The sequence below is a fragment of the Hemicordylus capensis genome, chromosome 2, assembly GCF_027244095.1.
Source record: "Hemicordylus capensis ecotype Gifberg chromosome 2, rHemCap1.1.pri, whole genome shotgun sequence".
NCBI classification, from domain to species: Eukaryota; Metazoa; Chordata; class Lepidosauria; order Squamata; family Cordylidae; genus Hemicordylus; species Hemicordylus capensis.
Genome location: NC_069658.1, coordinates 57,577,344 through 57,600,539, shown reverse-complemented (window position 1 = coordinate 57,600,539; position 23,196 = coordinate 57,577,344). Strand labels below are relative to the sequence as shown.

The 23,196-nt window shown below is 44.3% G+C and overlaps 1 long non-coding RNA gene across 1 annotated transcript in view; it reads left to right on the top strand.

The window, feature by feature from the left end:
* Positions 1-22,655, top strand: part of LOC128348002 (uncharacterized) — a 35,012-nt gene extending 12,357 nt beyond the window's left edge. Inside the window, exons 3-5 of the long non-coding RNA XR_008317874.1 lie at positions 6,636-6,771; positions 9,693-9,815; positions 22,502-22,655. This is a non-coding gene — a long non-coding RNA (uncharacterized LOC128348002). The remainder of the gene's footprint in view (positions 1-6,635; positions 6,772-9,692; positions 9,816-22,501) is intronic.
* Positions 22,656-23,196: the final 541 nt, after the last annotated feature.

The window sequence follows — 23,196 nt, the reverse complement described above, 5'->3', positions numbered from 1 at the left end:
AAATCAAATGTATTTTAGTACTGAAGACATCTGTGAAAGCTCTGCAAGGTTATCAAAAAATGTCAAATTGAAGGAGAGGGAGATTCAGAAGTCAAGATTAAATGCAGAAAACAAATGTTGTTTAGTCCATGCTAATGCTGGCAAAATGTGACTAGACAAACAAAGGGCCAGTCCGTCCAATCTGCTTCACTTCCATGCAGTTGGGGACATGAGTGCACACTTCCCACCATTGTGTCATTGTGAGTCACCTGTGAGGGTGTGCAGTTAATCTGAATTGCCCTTCTGTCTGAATAATGACTGATTAATGACTACTTTAAAGTAGTAGATCTACTGTATGGCATTTATGGTGAACATAAGAGCAGCCCTGCTGGATCAGGCCCACGGCCCATCTAGTCCAGCATCCTGTTTCACACAGTGGCCCACCAGATGCCGCTGGAAGCCACAGACAGGAGTTGAGGGCGTGCCCTCTCTCCTGCCATTACTCCCCTGCAACTGGTACTCAGAGGCACCCTGCCCTTGAGGCTGGAGGTGGCCCACAGCCCTCCGACTAGTAGCCATTGATAGACCTCTCCTCCATGAAGTCATCCAAACCCCACTTAAAGCCATCCAGGTTGTTGGCTGTCACCACATCCTGTGGCAGAGAGTTCCACAAGTGGATCACACGTTGTGTGAAAAAGTACTTCCCTTTGTTGGTCCTAGACCTCCTGGCAATCAGGGTGCTCAGGGAAAACAACAACAGAGAAGTACAATTAAATATATTTTAACTGTATAAGTGGTTATGGTTTACAGTGGATTTGGTAAATTCCGATTGCCGACCACAAATTTTGTAAATTTTTAAACTTTCATTTTAACTCCACCAGAAAAATGGAGACTAATCCTTCAGGAAAATTCATGGACAACCAAGAACATATAAGTCAGATCACTGTTCAGAGATAGTATACCTCAATGCCTGAAGCTGGAGATGTACAATGGAAGGAGTATTACAATAACCTTACAATGTACTCTACTCTATTCTCAAACTTTGCAAACAAACACTCTGAGTAAACAAGTTAGAAACACCAGTCAGCTTACTATGGACACAGCTGGTCCACACACGTCAGAAAGACAGGCAGAAACCATCTTTATTGGGGGAAAGATTACTACTGGAAAGAATCAATGAGGCCATTCGACAGGAGCCCTATCCAGACATCATAGAAAGTGGGGCCACTTACTTGCCTACAGTGTCCCCAAGAGCATGTCTGGAAGTCCCACCCCCAATGATGCAGTCTGAAACCACATCCATGATTAGAATGCTGAAGTACCACAACATTCTACGTCTTTAGACAAATGCTGTAAACATAAAAAGCAAGGGAGTAGCATTTTAGCACACATCAAGCCAGGGTGGGGCTCCTAAGTGTGCTCTCAGGGACTCTCCATGTGAGTACAGAATCCCCACTTTCTACAATGCCCATACAGGGCTAAGGCATTTTACCTCTGTGGCCTAGTATCCAGTCACAGCCCATACAGAGTTCCTTGTCTACACTGTCATACTAATTAAACAGAAGACTGGTCTCTTCTCATCTGGTTGCACTCCTCTTGAAAGAGCAAGTACGCAGCTTGGGGGTACTACTGGACCCGGCTCTGCTTTTGAAAGCTCAGGTGGAGGTGGTAACCGGGGGTGCCTTTGCACAGCTTTGGCAAGTGCGCCAGCTGCGTCCCTTTCTTGAGAAGGCAGATCTGGCCACAGTTACCCATGTCTTAGTCACGTCACGTCTGGATTACTGTAACGTGCTCTACGTGGGGCTGCCCTTGAAGAATATCAGGAAACTGCAGCTAGTGCAAAATGCGGCAGCTAGGGTTCTATCTGGAGCTGCCTGGTGGAAGTACATCACACCCATTTTGAAAGAGCTGCATTGGCTACCAGTTTGTTTCCGGGTCCAATTCAAGGAGCTGGTTTTGACCTTTAAAGCCCTTAATGGTTTGAGCCCGGGATACCTGAGGGGCCTCCTGCTCCCAAGGGTTGCTGTCTGCTTGACGAGGTCATGAGGGGGCTCTGCTCCGGGTGCCGACAATGAGAAAGGCTTGGTTGTCGTGCATGTGGGACAGGGCCTTCTCTGTTGCTGCCCCCAGACTCTGGAATGCTCTCCCGGTGGCTATTAGCTCCTCGGTCTCCATCACGGCTTTTAGAAAGAGTGTAAAATCTTGGCTTTTTGCCCAGGCTTTTATTTGATTGTCTCTGCTGCTGCTCTTTGTACTCTGTATTGCTTTTATGCTTTTGTTTTTTTAATTTTTTAAATCAGATTTGTTTTATATTTTTAGCTTAATATTTTAATTGTGTCTTTTTACAATCTTGTTTTTTAAATTTTGCTGTAAACTGCCTTGGGATTGTTTTGATGAAAGGTGGTATATAAATTTAACATACATACATACATACATACATACATACATACATACATACATACATATAAAGTCTGTCTCTCTCTCTCTCTCTCTCTCTTTATATAACTGTATATTTTGAGATTGTATATTTCCCAGTGGTTGCAAGAAAGAGACAGAGAACAAACAAACAAAATCATTTCTTATGCCAAACTCAACGATTTATATACATTGACATTTGTTTTCTTTGTAGAACCAAATTTGTGAAGCATGCATAGAGGTAAACTTAAAATACCCAATTACAAATTAATAGAAAATAATAAAAAATACATACACTATGATCATAGAGCCACTAAATAAAACCCAAACCAAACCCCAGTCTCTTTCTTCTAAAGGAACTATCCCAACAGTACTCCTGCATAGTCCATACTATAGTTCAGCGTTCCTGCATAGTCCATAGTCCCGTGGGTGAGCAGCTGAAATGATGAAGATCTGGTGAAACGAGCTCAGGGCCCATCCAGAATATCAAACCAGCGTGCAAATCTTGCCCAAAGAAGAACTGCAATATATAAGCAAGTTCATAAAAGAACAGAAGATCTCCCAATCTCGCTTTGTTCAGGAGCCTTCTGCTGTACTTGAAAACTCTAGAAGATTCTAAGGACCTTCTGAGCATGTTCCACAATCCATTAAGAAGGGGGAGGGGAAATCATACACCCTTTAGTTGCCCGTTCAGGAAATCTACCAATAGTACTGGTAGTAATGGTGGGGGTTACATACAGTTTGGTTGGAAGAAATAATAAGCGGGTATCTTAGCCTGCTGGAAGGAGCCCTCTGTATATACTGTAGGGAAGAATGAACACACATGCACCACCACCATACTGACTACATAATGAGGCTCTACACATGATCAGCTCCCTTAACCCAGTTTCCCTCCATCATGAGAATAGCCTCAATATGTAGTGCAGACCCTATGCCTTCATATGATTGGGCAACCAAGGTGATCAGGGTCCTAAAGAACCTTCCTTATGAGGCAAGTCTACATCTGGAGCTTATTAGTTTAGGTAAAAGATGATTAAGGGGAGACATCATTGAGGTATATAAATTATGCATGGTGTGGAAAGAATGGAGAGAGAGAATTCTCTCTCTCTCTCTCTCTCTCTCTCACACACACACACACACACACACACACACACACACACACACACACACACCACTAGAACCAGGGGCCATTCTATGAAACGGATTGCCAAGAAATTTAGCACTGACAACAGAAAGTACATTTTCACAAACTTCATAATTAACCTATGAAATTTTCTGCCATGGGATGTGGTGATGGCCACCAGCTTGAGCTTGGATTGCTTTGTTATGGGGCTTGGCCAGATTTATAGAGGACAGGTCTATTAGTGGTTACTAGTCTTGATCGCTATAGGCTACCTTCAGGCTTAGAGGCAGGATGCCTCTGAATCCCTGTTGCAGGAGAGCACAGCAGGAGAGAGGGCATGCCTTCATCTATTGATTGTGGGCTTTCCAGAGGCATCTGGTGGGCCAGTGTGGGAAACAGGAGGTTGGACTAAATAGGCCTTGGGCCTGATGCAGCAGGGTTGTTCTTATGTTCCTTTAGCCCTTAAAATGAGGGAGGAGGAACCATACTACATTGTACACATGCTGGAGATTCACAAGTGTTCATACTCCCCACCAACTATACAGAGTGTTCGTTCCACCAGACATATGGAGTGTGTAAATTGGTCCCTTTGCCTTTGGTCTTTGTCAGTTTCCTCCCATGGGAGGTTGATGCCATTAGTATCAGCTAATTTAAATGACAGTGTCTATAGTTGCTCATTCCTCATATGGTATTGCTAAGATACCCTCTGATTCCTGTTTAGCATTCCTCTTCCGTTCAACCTAATGCATTCTTCCCAAAATCATTTGGGGATGCCTAATATATACATTTCTGAAGTTTACAACTTCCATTGGAATGAATGGTGTCTCTGGAAAGACGTTTGTTCAGTCCTGAGAACATTGTCTTGCAACCTCTGTAACGAGAGACACATCGACAGATATAAAATTTCAAAAAAATGAAAATGAAAATATAGGTTGTTTTCCCTGTGACCAAGCAATGTTGGGGATAATATCAGGACTTCATGACTAACCCTTTCATGTGTCAATCTGAATAAAATGCACTTTAAGATGCTCTCTTGGTGGTAAATTACTTCCATGGACAATCCATAAAATTTATGCAGTACTCTGTAAGGAGCATAGGAGAGGATCAAATCAGAAACGAGTTTGTTAATGTGAAAGAACTGGTTTATCATTGAATGTTTGGAATATGTGATTCGTAGAATCTGTCATATCACAAATATGAGGGTACCACTTGACTACTTTGCTTGCTTAATGTAAGAACTCAGCTCCTAAGTAACAAAAGGAGTTAACAGGAAAATTACTGGAAACAGCTAAAAGGGTTGTTGCTAGAGATCAGAAAAGCAAACACACCCCAATAGGAGAAGACTGCTTAAACATGTCAGGAATCTTGTTCAAAGATTAAATCAGCATGATTGTGTGATCATGTGAGATTCGATTAGTCCCCACTCTACTAGTCACATATTACACACATCAGCCGCATCCTCATGTAACACAGAACCATGGGTCCAATGGACCGGCGGTACCATGCCCTGCTCTCCCATCTGAATTTGGATGTACCGGAGAGCAGTCTCTCTGCAGTAAGCAAGACAGCAGAAAGGAGGGGGAGCTGGCTGTGTGGCTTTCTTTACGGAAGGACAGCCCACATAGCCAATCATGCTGGAACTGAGGGAGTAGCTTGTTCCAGGGGAAGCAGCCTGTGGTTCCAAATTCAGACATTCTCACTACAACCCGAAGGTTCAGATTGGAGTTCTGAACCCTCGATTTCATCTTCATGCACAACTCAGGTTGCCCTCATTCAGATGTAATGTCCATGGAACCACTGGCCCATTCAACTGTGGTTCTGCGTTACATGCAAATGTGCTCATTATGTTCAACACTCAGTACAATTCTGTACAGTTATTAACATATTATGTTGAACACAGGTACACTTCCTATCTGTACACTTTGTATCTGTACCACACATTTGAGAGGTCTGTGCCCAGGTTCACTTTTTAAATGAATGCAGCTATAGTCATTCCCACAAAAATATGTATGAGTTTACAGATGTCTGAACACAGGTACAATAGGGATAGTATTTCACAAACATGTATCTTCTGTGATTGATTGATTGATTGATTGATTGATTGATTAAGTGCTATCAAGTTGGTTTCGACTCTTACTGACCACATAGATAGATTCTCTCCAGGTTGATCCATCTTCAACTTGGCCTTTAAGGTCTCTTTACTCCCCATTATTTTCTTGTACTGTAATGCAACTCCCATTATATTGCAGCTCTGCCCTACAAGAAGTCTTCTGCTTCTGCTTGCATAGGAGTTCACAAAACAGCACTAAGTCATTTTATCCTTCTGCTCACAGTCATTTTGATCCAAGCCCACATATTTTACCTTGGAGTACAGAAAACTGCATAACCTGCAAAATAGTTCATATCAAATTGTATGATAAAGTATTTCATGGACCACTTAAAATATTTCATTTTTGACCATGGAGAAAATGATATTTCCCCCCCCAAATGTTGTTTTCTTCCCCATAAGAAAAACAAAACCAGAATGAAATCTTACACACTGAGATTATTTTAATGAATAAATAATGAAATTGTTGAAACCTTCCAATCCAAGCATGGTTGATGCAGTTGTCTAAAACTTCACAATCCAGTGGCAAATATGATCTGAAGTCCATCCAGGTTAATTCCTGGAGGCACATGTCCACATAGCCAAACAATCCGTCAAACAAACCCCATAACTTCCAGAATATAATGTGCCACAAGTAGAGAGTACAGGTGGGAAATATGTACCATGTCCAAGGTGTATATAGGTTAAATCCCAAAGGCTGAAGCCAGCAGATATCCTTACAGGGCCTATAGCATCAATCCAATTCAAATGGCATCAGCAGTTATTATATTAGGGGGGAATGTGCTAAGCATCTCACTAATATAAGCTTAAATAGGAAAGAGGCAACTTGTGGAATTGTTTTTGCTGGTATTTTTGCAAGAAGGGCTTTTAATAGTTGGGAGGAAAGAGCATTTTAAAATATAATGGCCCTATTTTAATTAACATATTGACTAGTGCTGTAACAGCTGGCTTTGATGTAATTTCTTTTGAAAACATGAGATTACAAGCAGTTTATTGCATTCCTGTCACCAGACTGCGCCTTGGATACAGGCTCATGTCATGAGGTCAAAGGTCTAAAGCCACAAGCCAGAGGATTTGTCATAATTTAACAGGTCACTTGTTGCTATACACTGCGCAGCTGAACAGTTCCATAGAGCCTCCGTAAACGGTATGATCTACTTTGCATACTATCTGTTAGAAAATATGACTGAAAGTCTGTATTTATGAATTCATTAATTGATACCCCATCTTTTCTCGAGGGAGCTCCATACTTAAAGGGTTCTCAGATGGTCTCCTATTTAAGCACAGGTCAGATTTGGACATGCTAAACTTCAGCATGATTGTCGTATTATGTGCCTTCAAACCATGCTCTGGAGCAACAATCCCCCCACTCTTCTTTCTGCATACATACATATTTCTATGTACAGGAGAATCTCATTATTCACAGAATCACTATTGGCAGTTCCGCATATCCACGGGCTGTCTAATAAATACCCGTTTCCAGTATCTGCTGATATGATAGTGTTAAACCCACATATCCATGGTTCCTAGAGTCTGGAAGTGAGCGCAGAGGTCACTTCCACCTGCCATTTTGTCTAAAGGAGACATTTTGTGGCTCATTTCTTCAAAAAATCTGACTCCCCCTCCCCCGCTGCAATTTTTCACAATTTTTGGAGGCATGTTGTCCTTTGGGCAGCATTCCTAGGCACATGGGGGACCCCTGGAGCACACCACCATAAGTTTTTTCAATGTTCTGCCCATTTTTGGCCTCCCCCCCCTCCACCCTTGAGCCTATTCCCCTTTCCCTATAGCCGTAATGCCTCGTTACTCACGGATCCATTTCTCACAGTAGTAGGCAACGAACAGAACTCCCGCGAGTAACAAGATTCTCCTGATATATACATATACATACTCTTTGTATGTTCATATTGAATGTTATGTACACACCAATATTATATACTTTTAAAAATCATAAACACATACTTTTAAAATCATGGGTGTTTATGCATTTTTAATCCCCAAAGCCACTAAGAAAAAATTGTCAGTAATTTTATCATGTCTATTGGTTATGGTGTGTTCATGCTCTCCTACATAATGTATGGAGAACTCATCATTCATGCAAGTACATGAACCGGTCCATTATTTCTAACCTATTTGTAGATGAGAAGAGGCAATTCTACTTAGCTAAATTAATATGACAAGGTGGATAAGGGTTAGGGTTAAAGAACTTTAGATAGATATTAGGCCATGTACTATACCTGTAAGCCACACTGGCTGCCAATACGTTTCCAGGCAAAATATAAAGTGCTGGTTATTACCTTTAAAGCCCTGAATGGCTTAGGCCTGGGTTAACTGACTCTGTCTCTGGAAGCTCCCCACCATCATTAAGATCACCAGGAGAGGTCTGTCTTCTCAGACCACCAGTTCGACTGGTGGCACTTGGGACTGGGCATTTTCAGTAGATGCCCCTAAGTTGTAGAACGTGCTCCCCATTGGTATAAGAGGGTTATCATCCCTGGAGGCCTTCAAGAGAACCATAGGGACCCACCTTTTCAGCCTGGCTTTTAAGAATATTTAAGTGTTTTTAGTGTTTTTAAATGAGATTATGTTAATATTTTAATTGGTTTTATTTTTCTTGTGAACTACCCTGAGCTATTTGTGTATGGGTGTTATATAGATGGAATGAATGAATGAATGAATGAAGTCCCTTTAACCTCAGCACATCCAGTTTATTTTTTTATTTACTTTTATATCCCACGTTTCCTCTGTGGAGCCCTGAGCAGTATACATGGTTTATGTGAATCTTCACTATGACCCTTTGAGGTAGATTAGGATCTTCTCCTCTAACTGCTGTAAGAATTACATCATATTAATGCATCCAATCAATATATTCCACCCTTTATCCACTGAGAAGATGCTGAAGTTCTGGAGTGTTAATTCTTTTTTTAAATGACGTTTAAAAAACAACAACACTAAGCTTTTTGCAGTATCGTTTTTCCCCAGCCATATTGATCAGGGATCCTTAGATGGAATAATCTGGATTTTTCATGCCTGTTCTTGATGTCTGAGAACATTTTAGATTGAAGACAAATGGGGTGGTTCTTTGCTATTCTGGAATATGAACATGTTAAGAACCTGTTCATGTATATTAACATTCTAATTTAAGCATAGCATTAAAAAGAGAGAGAAATATATGTGATGCATATTGTGAAAGCCAGGAACAACCCTCTCTTGCTCCACAAAGAATTGTTGTGCACACTGAAGAATATGTCATAGGTAGAGGTGGAACATAGGAACATAGGAAGCTGCCATATACTGATTCAGACCATTGGTCTATCTAGCTCATTATTGTCTTCACAGGCTGGCAGCGGCTTCTCCAAGGTTGCAGGCAGGAATCTCTCTCAGCCCTATCTTGGAGAAGCCAGGGAGGGAACTTGGAACCTTCTGCTCTTCCCAGAGCGGCTCCATCCCCTGCACTTAGGTAATGCTGGAGCCTGGACCTAAATGCCTTTGGAGACCCGCCCTCCTCTGCAAATTAAGCATCACCATGTTCTGCCAGGTGACACTACCCGGGACAGACTAAAGAGGATTTGGGGCCCCCAGGGGCTGTGGAGGCCCTGGATCTTGGCCCCGAAGTCCAGGGGTAAGAGCGCTTCTGGTCATAGGAGCAGAGGTGTTGATACTAACAGTATTCACAGTGTAGTCATATGTGGATGAGTCCGCTGTAAAGTGCTGCATTACATGAAATTTAGTAACTAACTGCCAGTCTTCACTGACCCCCATGTACACAGAAGAAGAAGAAAAAGCAGGAACATGGTACCCCATAGCAATAGTCTGACCAAACAATCTCTAAATTATTTTCCCAGGAACCAACAATTTCACTCTTTAGTAGAAAGTTAGATGTTTTTTCACCACTGCTGGTGATGTTAGACTAGTCAACATTGCACAAGTCATGGAGACTGCAAGAGACAGGACTTGTAAAAAGCCAGTCAGGGAAAATGTTGTAGGAGAGCTTCCAATTTGTCCATGCTAATTGAGATTAATGCTTGCAGGAAGGATAACTAATTTTAATCATGTTGGGCTTGTCAGGTATTCAGAAATTCCCTTAGACCATATTGGGATACTTAAGGGTGAACATGCAGCATTAACTGGGCAGTTGGGAAGGTATGCTCCATCTCTGGCACAAGCAACACAACAGTATCGAACGGTGAGGTAAATTCTTCTTCTTATTCTTGTTGTTGTTGTTATTGTTATTATGTTGTTGTTGTTATTGTTGTTGTTATTTACATTTTATATCCCGCTCTTCCTCCAAGGAGCCAAGAGCAGTGTACCACATACTTAAGTTTCTCCTCACAACAACCCTGTGAAATAGGTTAGGCTGAGAGAGAAGTGACTGGCCCAGAGTCACCCAGCTAGTATCATGACTGAATGGGGATTTGAACTTGTGTCTCCCCGGTCCTAGTCCAGCACTCTAACCACTACACCACACTGTTCACTCAGCAAGACAGGAAACCATTTCATTAAGTGACAATGATTTGTATAAGAAGCTACATGGATCTCTGAAACTAACAGTGGGAGAGTTATTGTCCATTAAAAGGCATTACTGATTTATTTTAATTTAATTTTTACAAATACTGAAAAAGGGGAATGGGGGAAACACACAACTGTTGCCAGATGATGGAAACTAATCTTCAAAATGGTCTTCTCCTGTCATGTTTCTAATTAGGGTCCATAAATGTAGTTTAAATTTTGGAAAATATAGACTTCAGATTTTTCTCTATTTTCTCTATCAAGGTGTCTCACATTTTGCTTAATTAAGATGATAACAACTGATGAAAGCAAAGATATTTGAAACAGGAGACTTGATAGGAATTCTGTTCAGTAGAGCCAATTCATTGTCCTTTCATTGCCAAATTCATGATGAATTAACGGCACAGATTATCCCCTCACACATGTACAGATCACAGAGTCCTTCATATATGAAAGATGTGATGACGTAATAAGTATAGTAATAGAGTAATAAGAACTTAACAAGGAGTATTGCAGTTCTGATAAATAATGAGGCTATTCACACAATGGGACAAAACTGGGCTAGCCTCCGCTAGCCCGATTTTGTCCCACTGTGGGAACCACCGGGCTTGGCTGCGAGCCCGGTGGTTCCTGAGTGCGTAACCCACTCAAGTAGCCACCCCTTAAACCGGGTTTGTGAAGTGAGTGCTCCACACACTTGGTTTTTGGGAATGTGAGTAGCCACCTCTCATGAGTAGACCCCCGAAAAGCAGATCCCCGAAAAGTAGACCCCCAAAAGACCCCCTGAAAAGCAGCCTCCCAGCTCGGGGGTCTCTCCAGTATGCCCTGTGCACTCATGCAGGGCATTCTGGAGCTTCCAGGGGCTCCGCAGCCCCCGAACTCCCCAGCCCCAGCCGGCTCCATCATGGAGCCGGCAGTTGTGTGGGTGGCCAATCTGGCCACCCAGGCAGGTCTGCCCGATCGTCTGCGGGGAGAGCGGGCTTAACCCGCTCTCCCCGCAAACCCAGCAAAAGCGGGTCTCACTGATTGTGTGACCCGCCTCAATATCTCACTGAGAATTCTGTGTTAGAAGATATGCTACCTTTTCAAAATGGCTCTTGGCCTTGATCCGAAGAACTGCCTGACACGTTCTGCTCATCCAAGGGAGCTTTGAGCCTATGTGTCTGAAGCAGCAGCCTCCATGCTGCATACCAAAAACTTTTTGAAGCTGAAGGGAATTTCAGCCACAGTTTGTGATATGGCATGCAGGTTTGCCATTAAACAGGGGGAAGTTCTTCTTTTAAAAAAATTGTGTAGAGGGTGCATCTTGGCTGCATCTAAAGTTAAATGGTAACCAAGGAATGGACCTTTACAGTGATAGCACACCAAGTCTGGAACATTCTACCCAGGGCTACTCACCCAGCACCTACAAATTCTAAGCTCCAGGTTATATTTTCTGTGCAGAACTTGGCAGTATGTCAGTTTTGTGCTGCTGAACTTCTTTTATGTATGCGCTCTTATAAAACTCTTTTATTGTTTGTTGCCTTGCTTTATTGTTATGTACACTCCTTTGATAATGTAGGTTTAAAAGTAGGATACTATTAAAATAAAGTAGCTCTTTGAACTTTTAACATATTTTATATATGAATTACATAGATATCCTACTGCCAATTTCTATCAAAAAAATTCAGTAGAAGTAATTCTTATGCAAAGGGCTCATGAAAATCCACAACTGATTTCTGAGGACATGCCGGCGGCGTGGCCAGAGGTGTGGCCGGCGCCTGTCTGTAGGTGGCCACTGGAGTCAGGCGCCAAAGGAGGGCAGCCTTTGGGGCTGGGCCTTTGGGGGTGGGACTGAGGGCTGGGGGATGGTTGTTCCGTGGGTGGGTGGATTTTTCAGTCAAAGTGCTGTTTTTATTGCCCTGAGTTGTGCCAGGCTAGTTGATGAGATGTGTTTGGGATCTCCTAAAGGGGATGATGCAGGCGGTGTGCCTGGCAGCCTTGGGGCAGCTATTGCTGTAGTGGTGGGGAATAGAAGAATTGGCGCTGGCAGAACAGTTGACCGTTACAGAGGAAGAGAAATTAGTAATCTAGTAACTATTTCTGCTTCCAACTGTTCTGACAACTCTCAGGCCTTGGGGAGCAGCATCAACTACCAACAGAGCCTGACCTTGCTCCTTTGTAATGCCAGGTCAGTTTAAAATAAGACCGAAATTGTCCATGATTTGATCATGGATGAGGGAGCTGACCTGGCATGTATAACTGAGACCTGGTTGGGGGAGGCGAGTGGCCCAGTGTGGGCTCAGCTTCTCCTTCCAGGTTACTCTGTTGTGGAGCAGGTTAGGGGAAGTGGGCGGGGGGGGGGTGAAGTGGCTGTGGTCCATAAAAATACTATCTCCCTTACCAGGGCCCCTGTGAGACAGTAGACTTATACTGAGTGTGTATTTCTGAGGCTGGGAACTAGGGATAGATTGGGGATTCTGTTGGTGTACCGTTCACCCCGCTGCCCAACTGACTCCCTAACTGAGCTGATGGAGCTGGTTGAGGAGTTGGTGTTGGAGTCTCCCATGCTCTTGGTGCTGGGGGACTTCAATATCCACTTTGGGACTGGCTTGTCTGGTGTGGCTCAGGACTTCATAAAGGCCATTGCAACTATGGGCCTATCCCAATTATTTTTTGAACCAACTCATGTTGCCGGCCACACACTGGATTTGGTCTTCTGTTCAAATCAGGGGGGTGTTCCTTGGGTGGGGATCTGGTGGTTACCCCATTGTCATGGACGGACCACTACCTGGTTAAGCTTGGTATCATGGGCACAACCCACCCCTGCAGGGGTGATGCACCTATTAGGAAGGTCCTTCCCCAAAAGGCTGCTGGACCCAGCAGGTTTCCAAAAGGCCTTGGAGGGTTTCAATGTTGGTGTGGCCGGTGATTCTGTCGATGCCCTGGTGGGAACCTGGAATAGAGAACTCACCAGGGCACTAGATATTATTGCTCCTAAGCATCCCTCCAGGACTGCTTCTAAGATGGCCCCCTGGTATATGGAGGAGTTGTGGGGGAAGAAGTGGCTTGGTAGGCAACTAGAATGCAAGTGGAGGAGAACTCAGCTCGAATCTGACAGGATGCAGCATAGAACCCATTTGAAGACCTACGTGATGGCAGTGCGCGCAGCAAAAAAGCGTCTTTGGTCAGTGCACATTGCATCTGCAGGTTCATGTACAGCAGAGTTATCCTGGGTGGTGAGGAGTATAATCTCTGCTCCTTCTGCCTCAAATCAGCTCCCGGAGATTCTCTGCTGTGATGCCTTTAGTGGGTTCTTTGCAAATAAAATCTCCTGTATTTGGGCCGACTTGGACTCCACTATTTCTGCAGGGTCTGTGAGGGAGGTATCCAGCGATCCCTCTTGCAGTGTTAGGTTGGATCAGTTTCAGTCTGTGACTCCTGATGACATGGACAAGCTGCTTGGAGCAGTACGGCCTACCACTTGTTCTCTGGATCCTTGCCCAACCTGGCTGCTTCCATCTAGCGGAGAGATTGTTGGAGATGGCCTAGTTAATATCATAAATGCATCGCTGAGGGAGGGTAGGGTGCCTCCCTGTTTGAAGGAGGCAATAGTTAGACCTCTTCTTAAGAAGCCTTCCCTGGATCCCTCAGCGATGGATAGTTATAGGCCAATCTCCAGTCTCCCCTGGCTGGGGAAGGTAATTGAGAGGGTGGTGGCTAACCAGCTCCAGGTGGTTTTGGAGGAAACTGATTATCTAGACCCATTTCAAACTGGCTTTAGAATGGGCTATGGGGTTGAGACAGCCTTGGTTGGCCGGATGGATGACATTTACCAGGGAATCAACAAAGGGAGTGTGACTCTGTTGGTCCTCTTGGATCTCTCGGCGGCGTTCTAAACCATCGACCATGGTATCCTTCTGGGTTGCCTGGGGGAGTTGGGAATAGGGGGCACTGCTCTGCAGTGGTTCCATTCCTATCTTTTGGGTAGATCTCAGATGGTGGAGCTTGGTGACAGTTGCTCCTCAAAGCAGGAGCTGTTATATGGAGTCCCTCAGGGCTCCATTCTGTCACCAATGCTTTTCAATATCTGCATGAAACTGCTGGGTCAGGTCATCAGGAGATTTGGTGCTGGGTGTTATCAGTATGCTGATGACACCCAAATCTACTTCTCCCTCCCTTCTTAAGGAAATAGCACTCATTCTCTAAATGCCTGCCTACAGACAGTAATGGGCTGGATGAGGGATAACAAACTGAAGCTGAATCCAAGCAAGATGGAGGTGCTCATTGTGGGGGTTCAGAATCTGAGGGGTGAGTTATATCTTCCTGTGCTGGATGGGGTTAAACTCCCCCTGAAGGAGCAGGTGTGCAGCTTGGGAGTACTCCTGGACCCAGGCCTCAACCCGGTATCTCAGGTGGAGGCCATGGCCAGGAGGGCTTTCTACCAGCTTCAGCTGATTCGACAGCTGCACTCATTCCTAGAGGAGGATGACCTCAAAACAGCGGGGCACCAGCTGGTAACCTCCCGGATTGACTATTGCAATGCGCTCTATGTGGATTTGCCTTTGTACGTAGTTCGGAAACTTCAATTAGTTCAGAATGTGGCAGCCAGATTGGTCTCTGGGGTAACCCGGAGAGACCATATTATGCCTATTTTGAAACAATTGCACTGGCTGCCGATATGTTTCCGGGCAAAATACAAAGTGCTGGTTATTACCTTTAAAGCCCTGAACGGCTTAGGCCCGAGTTACCTTAGAGAGCACCTTCTTCTGCATGATCCCCACCGCACATTAAGGTCATCTGAGGAGGTTCGTCTCCAGTTACCACCAGCTCGTCTGGTGGCAACTCAGAGGCGGGCCTTCTCTATAGCTGCTCTAGATCTGTGGAATGCGCTCCCTGCGGAAATCCATAATTTGAATTCTCTATTAGCCTTCAGGAGAGCCTTTAAAACTTATTTGTTTGGCCTGGCTTTCCAGGGTTTTAAAATCAGTTTTAATATTCTAACCCAATTTTGGGGTTTTTAATCACTGTAATTGTTTAATTGTTTTTTAAAAATGTTTTAAATTGTTAATTGTTATTATATTGTTTTTAATTTGTTTTAGCTATTTACAGTTTTAGTGGTTTGTTTTAATTGTAAACCACCCTGAGCCATTTTGGAAGGGCGGTATATAAATCAAATAAATAAATAATAATAAATAAATAAGCTGTTTCTTCATTGTAAATGGAAGAAAATGGCCACCTTTGGACGTAGCGGTTTGTTACCCAAACGTGGGTCGGTTTTCAACCCCAAACCTGAATTAGAACCTTTGGTTTGTAGAGCCGCTCTCTACCCCTTTCACTGCATTAGCAGAGATATGGGATAAGCTGGGGGGGGGCGGAGTTGCGGGCCTGGCCCGAGAGACGGGCATGCAGGCTGGCGTTTGAGTCCCCAGCACATTACACTGGTAGACCAATCATGTGCAAGGAGCGGCTGCATAAGCAGTTGGCTCCTTTGCTCTGTCCTTCAGTTTCTTTGTGGGCTGGCACCCTCCCGCCTGCCCTGGGACTCAGTGAGTGATATTCCAGTCACCATTGGGGCAAAGTAGGAATTTTTGGGGTCTCAACTGATTGGCTAATCTTGGGGCCTTTATACGCCTACTTCTCACTGATTTTGTTAAGGCAGTCTCTGGGGTTAAATGGTCACTTTGCGGATGAGTGCGGGTCAGGGTAGGTTAATTTACATTGGTGTTGTGCTGGAGGGCCGTTATGGTGAGTGGGAACACAGAGGAAGGCTTGGTGATCTCATGACTCTCAGGCTGGATCCATTCCCACTCAGACGCATGCCAGAGAACACTGCTCAGTGCCTTGCGACCTAGGTTGAAGTGGGCTGGCATGCATCTCCTTGACAGGGGTAACTTCATGGTAGAGAAGAGGTTCGGAGTGGGTACTGAGCCAAATCAAAGCCCGGTCCTTCACCCTCCTGTGGACATACCTCCTATGAGATTGACCCAGATAGGAGATACTTGCACTTTATTTAAGATTCCTCGTTGTAGGTTTTGTAAATATTCAATAAAGTGGCCTTAGTTTTTTCCAACTACACATGTCCTGTCATTATTTGGGACTGGGTTTGAAATGAGTTTCACTTCTGAAACCTCAGGTTTGAAGGCAGCATCGTACCATCCGAATTGGAGAAGTTGGACCTGACCTCAGCCACTCATGCTTTGGTAACATCCAGATTGGACTAGTGCAATGTGCTCTATGTGGGGCTGCCCTTGAAGACGGTTCAGAAGCTTCCGCTGGTTCAGAATGCTGCTGCAAGAATGCTCATGGGCACAAGTCACTTCATGAGTGTCACACCCATCTTGCGACAGCATCATTGGTTACTAGTCTGCTTCCAGGCTAGATTCAAGCTGCTGGTTTTGACCTTTAAAGCTCTGCATGGCTTGGGGTTCGGATACCTGTTGGGCCGCATTTGCCCATATGGACCTTCCAGAGCCCTCAGCTCATCAACTCAGGCCCTGCTCATGGCGCTACCACTAACAGAGATCTGGTTGGCGGGGACTAGAGACAGGGCCTTTTCCACTGTGGCCCCTTGGCTTTGGAATGCCCTCCCTGAAGAGCTTCTCCATTCAAAAAACAACAGATAAACAAATCTTTTTATAGAGGTTTTTAATATTTTATCTCTGTTTATATCCGGTAGGTTCTTTAGTTTTTATAGTTCCTAGTTTTTAGCTTTTAAAATAACTTTTTAATTTGGAATTTTTTAAAAAAAAAGGTTGGTCTCTGGGTCATGTAGGAGAGACCATATTACTCCTGTGTTGAAGGAATTGCACTGGCTACCGATAAGTTTCCAGGCAAAATACAAGGTGCTGGTCATTACCTATAAAGCCCTAAACAGCTTAGGCCCTGGGTATTTAAGAGGACATCTTCTTCACCATGAGCCCCACCGCCTGCTAAGATCATCTGGAGAGGTTCACGTGTGGCTGCCACCAACTTGTTTGGCAGCTACTTGGGAACGGGCCTTCTCCATTGTAGCCCCTGGACTTTGGAATGCGCTCCTTGTTGAAATAAGAGCCTCCCCATCTCTGGCAACTTTTAAAAAGGCACTGAAGACACATTTAATCACCCAAGCTTTTAATTAGATTTATAGTTTTAAATAATTTTAATAATTTTAATAATTTCTGGGTTTTAAATGTTTTTAATCTTTTAAATGATTTTAATTGTTAATTGACTTAATGTTTTAAATGATTTTAATTGTTAACTACCCACAGACGCAAGTTTTGGGCGGTATAGAAATATAATAATAATATTTTTAAAATGTAATTTTAAATGTAGTTTTAGCCTGGTTTTAAACTTAACTTAAATTTGGTTAATTTTATTGGTCTTATTTTACATTGTTTATTTTTATTAATGTTGTGAGCTGCCCTGAGAAATAGTGTATTGGAGGAGTGGGGTATAAATGTTCTAAATAAATAAATAAAATCAATAAATGCTGCTGCTGCTGTAACCTGGATTTGTGCACCAGCTCATCCTGCTACTATTGAGAGACCAGATCAGAGCAGCCCAGAAATGCGTCAGTTCTAGGATGGCCATGGTTGTGACTGGCCAGTTCTCAGAACACCCCACCTTCCACCGTATCTGCTCTCCTCCTGCCGTTGCCTGGCAACCGGGTCGCTATGTCCCTGGCTTCAATGCATTTAAATGGGGAGAACCACATAGGAGAAAGTCAGCTTTCCATAGCATCATATGCCCCCCCCCCCCGTCAATCCACACAAAAAAGATGGGATGACAAGACGGGAACAGCAAGAGAGGTCCGCAACAATTCAGGAGTGTAGAAATGTGTGCAAAAAGACATGGAGCCCCGGTGACACCAGAAACAGGTCACAGATGCCAAGGGAGTGATACCACATTGCTTGGCAGTAACACCCATGTGCAGAAACCAGCAGAACCCAGCAGAAACCCCAGCCATAGAAACCTTCATGTTGTCCAGTCATATAAAGAAAGAGACAGCATGTATCACCACAAATCTGGTGTCTGTCTGTGTCCATTTGCTTGGATTACTTTAGCAACCTGCAATGCACACCTTGGCATTTTGCCCGGGATGCAGGATCATTAATTGGAATTACCATACAAAGCGTTTTGACAGCTTTTATCCAGGGAAGGAGAGGGGGCACACATGCAAGGAACACTTTCAGTTATAACATACCTGATCAAATGCAGCTGCCCAACAAGGCATCCTTTCAAAGGTGTTGCCTGTGCTGTCTGGTTGGGCAGCCGGGCTTTGATCTCCCTCAACACCTGGACAGTGACTGCATTGGTAAAGTTCCCATGGATGCTCTATCCAACTGCATGGTCCTTCCAATTGCTCCCTCCAACTGTATAGAGGGGTGCCCTAAAACTCTGTGAGGCGAGTCTCACAATCGGTGAGACTCGCCAGAGGGGGTTCTGCGGGGAGCGCGGGCATGGCCCACTCTCCCCGTAGACGATCCAGGCTCCAGCCCTGGGCTGCTGGCTCTGGGGGCTGCGGGGATCGGGGGCTGCATGGTCCCTGGAAATTCTAGGATGCCCCACGCGAGCACGCTGGGCATCCTGGAGAGACCCCCCAGGGCCAGGAGGCTTGTTTCAGTCTCCTGGCGGGGGTCTCCTCAGTGTTGCCGTGGCACGGAGCCGCACCATGGCAATACATGATCAAATAGACGGGGTTAGTGGAGCGCTCGCTCCGTTGACATAAGGGGAGGGCTAGTTAAGCGGGTTACCCGCTTTGAGGACACCAGGTTCTCCTGGTGGTTCTCACGCTCACCAAAAAGTGGGCTAGGCTCCTTTAGCCCACTTTTTGGTGATTGTGAGAATCACCTATGTATGTATGTATGTATGTATGTATGTATGTGTATATGTGTGTGTGCGCGCACGTGTGTGCTCATGTGCAGGCGTGCAAATGTTCTGCTTTGCCCCCTTCCCGCTTTCAGATACCACAGCCTGGTGTGTAATCAAACAGTATGGCAAAGGAAAATATATCATGACTGGCATAAGCCAAAGTTTGGTTTAAAGGAAAGCTACTAGATTGCTTCAGTGGTTCTGTTCTTCTTTTTTTTTACCAGTTTGTAGGGGAAAGGGGTGCAGCCCTTCCCCGGGGCGCAAGCATGCATTTTTGGCCACAGGCCATAATTCATGTGTGGAAACTTCCAAAGGAAAACAAGAACAGGCTCAAGAGGCCAGTGTGACAACGACATGTGCCATAGATGCACGCTTCCTTATCCCAAGGACTGCTCTCCCATGACAGTGGCTGGCCATTGAGACACATATGCAGGCTGGAGGGCTGTTGCTGCCCAGCCTGGTTGCTAGATCCATGCAAATCCCAGGGAAGGGTACCCCAGCAATACCTTTCCCAGTCCCAGTGACTGTCACAAAGCAGGAGTCCAAGACTGACAGTCTGGTCTCCCCATAAAACATATCCATGGGTTTTTCTTTTCGTTTCATTTTTTTGCCCTGCCTGGCCACTTGGCTTGCCATGGATCACTCAAATCCAGGGGTGCCCTGCCCCAAGATGCCCTGTGGCAGCCAATTTACATATGCTGCAACCGGCAGTCCCACTCAGAGGTGGTTCTTCTCTGTAGCTGCCCCGGGGCTGTGGAATGCACTCCCAGTAGAAACCCATAATCTGAATTCATTGCTGGCTTTCAGGAGAGCCCTTAAAACCTATCTGTTTGGCCTGGCCTTCCAGGGTTTTTTTAATTTGTTGTAAATTGTTTTAAACTGCTGTAAATGTTCAGCCTGGTTCTCCAGGGTTTTTAACCATTTAAATGTTTTTACTTGTTAATTAGACTTATGCTATTTTCATAGTTTTGTTTTTAATTGTTAATTGATTTTAATTGTTTATTTTGATGTAAACTGCCCTGAGCCATTTTTGGAAGGGTGGTATATAAATTGAATTCATTGAATGAATGAATGAATGAATGAATAAAACACAGGAGCAGGAGTGTGTTGGGGTTTCCTGGACTGCTTGGTTTGGGTCTACGAGTGCAGGAACATCCTTTGACACAGTGGACCAAATCAGGATCCTTTGCTCACACTCATATACATATTCCTGGAGTAACAGAAAAGTAGTGACCCTCTCCTTCCCCTGGTACCAGTAATTGTGCTTGTGTGAAACTCAGGGGCGTAGCAAGGTTGGAGTGGGCCCAGAGACAAGATTTTAAAATGCCCCCCCCCAAAGTCCAGGGCCTCCGCACACCCCAGGCCCCCAAGGATTTAAGTCTGATATTCCAAAATAAGTATGCTGCCTGCAAATACATTTCACTGAATACACACACACACATCACAATATATAGCGATATACATTGAGTACTATACATTTGTATTACTTTTAATGCCTAGAACACACTAGAAAGATGAATTATTAAAATGGGCCCCTCTCTGCAGATTAGCAAAGGAGACTTTCAACCATGCAGGGTGAGCCTATGTTTGTTTTCTCAGAATTCTGAACAAATTCAGTCAAGTTTGATTGCAGGAGGTTTTTCACAGGAGGCTTTTAAAGCCCTTTAAGACACATCTCCTCTGGAATGGAGGTGCTGCATTCACATGTTGGCCAGATTTACCCTGAAGTCCCTGCAAGTTATTGGGGAGCAGTTCACACACAAGAAAAATAAAATAAAAGCACCACACATGCTTCACAGTTCTCACTCAGACCTTCTGGGTTGCAAAACAACTTGAACATAAGTGCATTTATAAATGAATGAATGAATAAATAAAATTAATAAAATACTCGTTCCAGAAGTTTTTGCAATTTTCTGCCATGAAACAAGCCACTTATAGGACTTTTTAGACAGTTTTTTTTAAGTCAGCAAATTTTCCAAGCTGTTTCAAAATAAATATTCAGAGACTTCTCAGTCCCTCCCCCGCCCCCCCATATCCAAGCCCTATGGCAAGCAGATCCCTATATATGGGGGGGGGGCGGGAAAGGTAACCACAAAAAGGAGTTCACACTCTACCTGGCAAATGCTGGTCTGGGTTAAGCAGGGCAGCAAGGGGTCTTCTGCTGCAGAGAACACTCTGGCTGCCTCCTCCTTCCTGGCTGGCTTGGGCCCTACTCGAGTTCAGGCTTCACTGCGGCCTACACGGAGGCCTCCGTGGAAGCCCCGCCCACTCGCCGATCAGCTGAGAGGCGGGAGAAAAGGAGCTCTTTGCAGCTGGGCTGCTGCTTCGATTGCGGGCCAGCAGAACAAGCAGGAGAGACGGCGAAGAGGGCAAGTGGCTGAGAGGCTATGGGGCTGGGCAGGGGGCAATGGGGAGGCACATGAGGTGCCTCTGGGTGCCCCTCCAGGCAGTGGGGCCCCCAGACAACTGTCTCCCCTTGCCCTATCATTGTTAAGCGCCTGGTGAAACTGTATAGCTACAGGGCTCTGGCAAGGGCAGTGGTGCAAGTGATTGATTGATTGATTGACTGATTTCTATACCGCCCTTCCAAAAATGGCTCAGGGCACAGAGGGATACACAGAGGGATAATACACAGAGGGATAATAAATAAATAAATAAATAAGATGGATCCCTGTCCCCAAAGGGCTCACAATCTAAAAGTGTTGTGAGGGAAGGGTTTAAATGCTTTTTCCCTGATAAGGGCAGGTGATTGATGCCAAAAAGGCACAATCGGACTGGGCACCCCCCTCGAAGATTGTGACCAGTGCTTGCCACTCTAAAGATGTCCTGATGCCTTTCCCGCAGTCTGGCGCGAGCGGCATGGAGCTTGCTGGGGTGCAGCCTCAGCGGACCACAAAGAGGGGGGTCCCTCTGCCCAGAAGCCAGAGGTTGTGAAACTGTGGCTGGACAATATTCTGTGGGATGATTCCTGGCTTCACAGATTAACCACAGGTTCATTTATCTGAAGTTTCACACTATGTCCAAAGGTGCCTGATATCTCTCAAATTCTCTCTTTTGTTTCCTAGTTTCCTTACTGTAAAAGCAAACACAAACCACTGCATAAAAGATCTGTTTAAAAGTGGAGTGAGAGTTGCATAAAATAAAAAAGATCAAATGTAGAATAATGAACTTCACAATCACACAGAACTTTACAAACCATCAAAAACAATTGAATCAGTGCCAAGAACATGTATGAATGTCTCTAACAGTAACATGGACCCCACAGTACTTGGGAGTTTCAACTAAAAGTAGGTTGGAGGGTAGCCATATCCACAACCCTATGAGGCTGAAGGTTTAGATGATCGGATTCAATGCTACTAAACGAAGTGATTTCACTAAGTCTGGCTCAAAAACCTCAAATAAAATGGGTTTGAATAAGTTGTAAAATTATTTCTTTTTTTAAATATTTAATTAATTGATTAAAGTGAAAAGATAATCAAATCAAATGAAATTAAGCTCCACCACCACCTATATTTTGTTTTGTTTTGTTTTTTAAGTGTTCTGTGCAGGGTCGGCAGTTATCTTCACTCCACGGAGACTTCCACCACTCCCACATATTTCAAGCTGCAATAAATTTGATTTCTTATGTGATGTATATTTATGTGCCTCTTGAGGAATCTAGATTTATAATAAAATGCTAGAGACCTGTGAGTTGATTTGTGAATGAATGTATCTTTATACGCTCAACCTCTAAAATAAAAAAGAAGAAGAAAGGATATTGAGGAATATATGTCAAGTAGTTCACAAAATAGGATAGACCTTTCTACTGTTGGGTTCTCTAGTAATGATACCAGTATTTTAAAGACACTTAAGCAGCCTTCCTGGCCCTTCTATTACCACTGTCATTTAAAGACAGGTTAGGTTAGGGACACAGGTTAGCTATTCACTTACTGGCAGCTTTATTCAATGCCTATCATGTCCAGAACAAGCAACCTGGCTGCTGTCAACATCCCTTTGTCCCTCCCATATGAGTGGGACAGGATTCCACAGGATTTGCCAATTATGTGCTTTGGACTGATCAGTTCAGTCAATTTACTGTGCAAAGTAAATTGATCCTTTGGAACAAAGGATCCTGTATTCAGCTGTTTGTACTACAGGTACCTGAGAAAGCAGCATGCCTCTGTAAACAGTTCTGTCCCTGCCCTCATGTGGAGTGGACCAGCGCCATATGGTGCCACTATGAACTTATTAA